The following is a 6,611-nucleotide window of genomic DNA, read 5'->3' on the forward strand; positions in this document are numbered from 1 at the left end:
TCCCTGGGGCGTTTGGAACCTGGCTCTGCGGCATGTAGAAGCTCTGGTTTCCCTACATGGAAGCTCCTTGAACCCTTTTCTTTTGGGTTTCTTAGAGGCCTCATTACACAGTGGTGACTGGCTAACTCATTGGCCATTGGTGATTACTCAACCTCCTTCACTCCTCCCCATCCTGGAAATCAGGGGGTAGGACTGAAAGTTTCAACCCTCTATTCAAGACTGGTTCCCCTGGCAACCAACCCTTTCATCCTTAGGTGATTTTCAAAAGTCATCTTCTTAACATAAACCCAGGTGTTGTAGAAAGGGGCTTATTATGACTAACAAGAAACTTTTTTCACCTTTATGGTTCTGATTTCAAGAACTGAGGACAAGAGACCAAATATTATAAGAAAAGATGATCCCATTGTTCTTACTGCTCAGGAAATTCCCAGGATTTTGGGAGCTATGAGCCAGGAACCACAGATGCACACAAAATACGCAAGGCCTGTCCAGAAGTTATCCAGCATGTAACATGAAAAATAGAGACATTTATTGAAGAAGATACAATATACAAGAAATATTGTACATAGGAAAACGATGCCTCAGTCCCCTTCAAAGCAGACATCTGGGGACCTCACACAGTTCTCCCAATTGCCATCAGCTGCCCTGTCGTATTTTCCTGAGTCTCATTGGTGGTCTGAAATCCCTTTCCTTTCAAAGGGGACTTTAATTTTGGGAAAAACCAGAAGTTACAGGGTGCCAAATCTGGGCTGTAAGGAGGCTGAGTCACCTGGGTGATTGGATGTTTTGCCAAAAAACTCTGCATGAGACATGATGCATGAACAGGTGTGCTGTTGTGATGAAGCTACCAGTCACCAGGCACCCATAGCTGCAGCCTTCTGAATCACCTGAGCAGTTTCTGTGGAGGAATTGTTCAAGCTTAACACAGAATTGGATGCAGATTCATTGCTCTACTCACTCAGTCATTTTGAATGTGACAGCCACAAGGTACACATGCTCACTCAATGGTGTCTACCAACCCCACTGACTAGTGCAACGAAGTCATCATTGTTCACCCATGTGCATCCCAGTCCACTCTCCTTGGCTGCCAGGTTACATCAATGTTACACAAACCATTCTCGTTATATTAACCATGGCTGGACTTTTGTCAGACAGACCTCATATATAAGAAGTATGTTTTAGTCATTTGAATACCTACCATCCTAAAGTTACAACACTCATGTAAATTTGTACCAGCTTGACTCAAGAACACATAAGCACTGCTCCTACACAACTCTAACCCCACCCAGTCAGTTACTGATGGCACAGAATTACATCTTTATGCATTGTGTCCCAAAACATGGACTAACAATTATTTCTTCATTACAGTAGTCTCTTAAATCAAGAAGAACACAACACATAGATACAAACCAAAGTTACAACAGTACTAACTTTTATAATTGTCCACAAATTTACTTTGAGTAGAGATCTTTGTTTCTTCATAAGGCTTTGAGTTGCTGTCCAGAGTCCTTTCATTCCAATGTGAAGAATGCCCTTCATGCCAGGCAAGACTATGGTAAAGAGCTCTCTCAGCTTGGTTTACCTGGGAATGTCTTAATGTCTCCCTTATTTTTGAATAGTTTTGCCAGATGTAGGATTCTTGTTTGACAGTTTTTTTTCCTTCATCACTTTGAATACACCACTCCACAATCCTCTGGTCTCCAAGGTTTGTGATAACAAGGTTTGCTCATGATCTTGTTGACAAAAATATGGTGAAAGCTACCTCCTCTCGGTTTTATAGATGTTAATAATGTACTTTATGCAATAGAACATTTTCTTTTTAAAGTACTTTTTATCGATTATGCTATTATATTTTTCCCAATTTTCCTCCTCTCTCCCCCCTCAATCCTGCTCCCCAACCTCCAGCATTTCCCCCACTTTTAGTTCATGTCCATGGGTTGTACATATAATTTGCTTTGAGTTCTTTGTTTCCTATACCATTTTTGTCTCTCCCCATGTATTTTATGCCTACTAATTATGCTTCTTCTTCCCTGTACATTTTCCCCTACTTCTCCCTCCCCGCTCCCCACTGAAATTCCTTCGTGTAATGTCCACTTCTCTGAGTCTATTCCTGTTCTAGATGTTTGCTTAGCTTTTGTATTCACTGTTTTTCTATTTTTTTAGGTTTATTTGTTGATAGTTGTGAGTTTGTTGTCATTGTTCATATTTTTGATAATCTTTTTCTTAGATAAGTTCCTTTAACATTTCATATAATAAGGGCTTGGTGATGATGAACTCCTTGAACTTGATCTTATCTGAGAAGCACTTTATCTGTCCTTCCATTCTAAATGAAAACTTTGCTGGATAGAGCAATCTTGGTTGTAGGTCTTTGGATTTTATGACTTGGAATACTTCTTTCCAGCCCCTTCTTGCCTGTAAGGTTTATTTTGAGAAATCAGCTGATAGTCTGATGGGAACTCCTTTGTAGGTAACTGTCTCCTTTTCTCTTGCTGCTTTTAAGGTTATCTTCTTATTTTAATCTTGGGTGACTTAATGATGATGTGCCTTGGTGTGTTCCTCTTTGGGTCCAACTCCTTTGGCATTGTGATATTAAGTTTTAGCATCATTTTGAGACCAAAGTTTAAGGAACAGAAATTGAATATTTTAAGTGTAGCCACTATAAGGTTTTTAATAGACAAGAATTATTACAGATATTTAAATTATAAGTGAAAAGGCCACTGCAGGATCCTACAGATTTTAATTTTTTTAAATCATTTTTATTGGGGTGGGGGGAAAATAATTTTTTATTTATTGGTTTTAGAGAGGGAGTGGGGGGAGAGAGAGAGAAAGAGGAACAGTTGAGCTATCTGGCCAGGGTCAGATTTTAATTTCTAATAAAGTAAATATCAACCTTTAATATTTCACATAATAAAAATCTCTTTTTTTTTTTTTTTGAGTGAAAGGGTCTTGACACCAAAAATGAAGAAAACCACTGTGGGTTATGCCCAGCTGCAATGGTTTGTATCTTGCTCTGACCTCATAAAGTACCATCGTGATAGAATTACAAAAAACTCCTGTATGAGGTCCTGGCTGGACTGAGGTTTTGTCCTTTTAGGCCAGGGAGGTGATCTGTGGTCCCCTGTTGAACTTGGAATAGTTAGCTTGTTTTCTTTTTTTGTTTATTCTTTCTTTTGTCTTTACTCTTTTTCCCCTGATTTTTTTTCTTCTTTTTACATTTTCTTTTTCTCGATTTTTTCTTTTCTTATTTTTTTTGTTCTTTTTCTCATTTTTTTTGTTTAAAAATTTTAGCATTGTCAACATTGTTAGTATAGTTAGTACGGGTATCATTAGTATAGTTAGCTTTGTTTATTAGCATCGTTAGGAAGCATGGTTAGCATTGTTGCTATTAGTATCAGCATAGTATAGTTGCTATAATTTACTAGCATTAGTAAGCATAGTTAGCATTGTTAGTATTAGTTAGCATAGTTAGTATAATGAGTGTTATTTTCTAACATACCTAATAGTTACTATTGTCCATTAGTGTGGTTAGCAGGTCACCATGTCTCATGGCTTTGCAGCCGTCTCTGCTGCTGAAGAGCCCCAGCTTGGCTAAGACAAGCTCCTGAGCATGACTGGCCTGGGAACCTTTGCCAAGTGAGGTTGGCCTGGCACAGTCTGGCGGGGACGGAGGCGGCTGTCAAAGCTGTTAATCAGCAGGGCTCCTTCAGGCTTTTCCAAGAAGTCCTCCGCATGAAGCCTCGAATCACTTGGATATTGTAAAGTTATCCAAGGTGATTGACACCAAGGACACATATTCCCTGTTATGGATCATGTAAGCAAATGAGACACGTTCTATTACTTGCAGAGCCATGGCTGCATGACTGAGAATGGGGCCCGGGCCATGCTTCAGCAGCCGGTAGCCACTGTGCTTTACTGCCACCAGAGGGGCATCATCCCCTGGGACCCAAAGCCGGAGAACATGCTTTCTGATGCCTCGCTGAGAGTCATAGGTGCACACTTGGGTCTTGGCACCAAGTTTTTTGGCCATAAGCTGAGCATGTGCAGTCGCAGCCTCCCTTATGCCACCCCAGGGCTCTTCCTGCGCCAAACCTATGACAGCCACAGGGCCACTGTATGAAGCCTGGGGGTGTTGCTGTGCAAGATGGTCCCTGGGACCCTGCCTTCCACAGGAGAGGAATTCTGGGAGCTACGACAGAGGATACTGAGCAGGCACTGCCATGTCCCCCATTTCTTGTCTTTGGAGTGTGAAAAATTCTTCAAGAAATCAGTAACTCTCAACTCGCAACTCCAGGGACAGAACTAAACGTGGGACAGAAGGAGGAACTCAGACCTTACAGTGAGCCACGCAATGACAATGTGGACCCCTTGGTGACCAAGGTAATGATGAGGCTGGGGTTTGAGTGGGACCAGATCCACGATATGGATAATATGCAGGAGGTATGACAGAGTGTTGGCCACATACCTGATTCTGAGCACCAAGAACCTAAGGGGGAAGGCTGTACCATCACAGTAAGGCCCTTCCCTTACCTGGGCTTCAACAGGCGGTCCTTCCCTACCTCACAAGGTTCAGCCATCATGCCAGGAGGCTAAGAGCCTGCCAGTCCCCAGCCAGCTTGGAGTTAAGGGCAGCCACCACTGCTTAGCCCCCCAGCATGGCCCTTGGGACTTCCCCTCCTTTAGTAGCAGCAGAACTGCAGAGGCAACCAACAAGGAAAACTTCCTACATGCTGGGCAGCCTGGCTACAGCCAGGGCTGGCAGGGGTTGGCTAGGAGGTTCTTGAACTTTATTGTTAGGACATCACTGCTGTAGGCTGTGCACCAAGAAGCAGCATGGTATCTGGACCCAAGTAAAGTCCAATATAAATTGTGGATGACCAAGACAGGGCCATAGTTAAAGACTGTGGGCCAGGCCACGCACCCTGCGTTTAAAATGCTGAACTAGAAGATGCTAAGCTCCAGAGAGTCTGGCCACATGGTTCAGAAGATTGGCCAGAGGCTGGGCACAAACAACTGCGAGCGGGAGCAATGCAAGGAGTACATGCATAGTGTGAAGGACGCCCGGGTGACAGGACTCCTTCCGGTGGCTGATGGAGGTACAGACTGCCCCAGCGTTCTCCACATGGGATCCAGACCAGGAGGGTGTCCGGAATCTCTGTGGCTTTTAGAAGCATCATCCCCAAAACACCGATGAGCTTGGAGGATGGCCTGGAGCTCCCTGAGGGACAAAAGGAGGGGCCACCCTCACTGCAGGTTCACCCGTCCACCCCTACTTGGGTGGAACTTCAGAGACTGAACTGTTTGTCCTGGGGCCCTTCTCCCCACTTCTGCTCCTCTTCCCTGTGTGTGGGAGAGGGGGTGGCTCCCATTAAAGTACTGGATTCTCCTCTTCCACAAGAGGCCTACACGCCCCTGCAGCCATGTCTCTAGTGATTCCTGAGAAGTTCCGGCACATTTGTGGGTACTCAACACCAATATTGATAGGCGATGGAAAACAGCCTTTGCCGTCACTGTGGTGAAGGGTGCAGGGCGGAGATGTGCTCACGGGCTGTTGCAGAAAGCAGACAGCGGCCTCACCCAGAGGGCAGGAGAGGTCGCAGGAGATGAGGTGGAGTGGGTGATCACCGTTATGCAGAACCCATGCCAGTATGAGTCCAGCCTGGTTCTTAAACAGACAGAAGGACGTGAAGGATGGAAAACACAGCCAGGTCCTGGCCGATGGTCTGGACAACAAGCTGCGTGAAGACCTGGAGCAGCTGAAGAAAATTCGGGCCCACACAGGGCCTTGCCACTTCTGGAGCCTTCGTGATCAAGGCCAGCACACCAAGACCACAGGCCACCGGGGTCGCACTGTAGGTGTGTCCAAGGAGAGATAAATACATAGGCCTTGTCTGTTAATAAATAGTTTATACAAAAGTAAAGTACTGGATTCTCCCAAATCTTGTAATAAACTTGATGTTCCAGAAAGGTGTAGGAAATACTGTTTCACATTCTCCCTCCACAGAACTGGGGCTGTGCATCCTCTGGTTTGAGAAGCATGTAGTGATGTAATCGTCAAACTTAATCTGAACAACTAATGGAAAAATGACTGAAGGGAATTACTATGGGACCTCCTGGCAGCAGTGGCTCCAAAGAGAAAGACTGAGCCACAAGTCTCCAGAGGAGGGGGCTCACTGTGCCACGTGGAGCCACCCAAGGAAGCACCAGGGCCTGTGGGGGGCAGCGGGAGTGGGGAAAACCGTGAGCGCTTTTCCTCTCTCTCCTCCCTGTGGCATCTCCCCAGCAGGGCCCGAGGAGACCAAGTTCCTGTCAGTGCGAACACGGCCCCACATTCTCCAGAGGCTGTGGTGGCACCTCTGTGGCCAGACATATTCTCTCTCAAGAACAGAGATAAGATTGTACTTCAACCCAGCTCAGCATAGGTGATAGGAAACTTAATAACAATAGCTACCATTTATGAGAACTTTTCTTATGCCAAGTACTTTACAAATTTCTTAGAAATGGCATATCTACAAAATATAAAGCCTGATTTTTTTGCATAAATATTCTATTCAGGAATAGATGGGGAAACATGATCTTGGAGTGGAGGTGAATGATGTTTTTTTCCTCATGAT

The 6,611-nt window shown here is 44.6% G+C and overlaps 1 pseudogene; it reads left to right on the plus strand.

Moving 5' to 3' along the window:
* The first annotated feature begins 5,417 nt into the window (after window positions 1-5,417).
* Window positions 5,418-5,873, plus strand: LOC119036784 (40S ribosomal protein S18-like; annotated as a pseudogene).
* Window positions 5,874-6,611: the final 738 nt, after the last annotated feature.

This window comes from Artibeus jamaicensis, unplaced genomic scaffold (assembly GCF_021234435.1).
Source record: "Artibeus jamaicensis isolate MK-2021 breed Jamaican fruit bat unplaced genomic scaffold, CSHL_Jam_final scaffold_286, whole genome shotgun sequence".
Taxonomy (NCBI): Eukaryota; Metazoa; Chordata; class Mammalia; order Chiroptera; family Phyllostomidae; genus Artibeus; species Artibeus jamaicensis.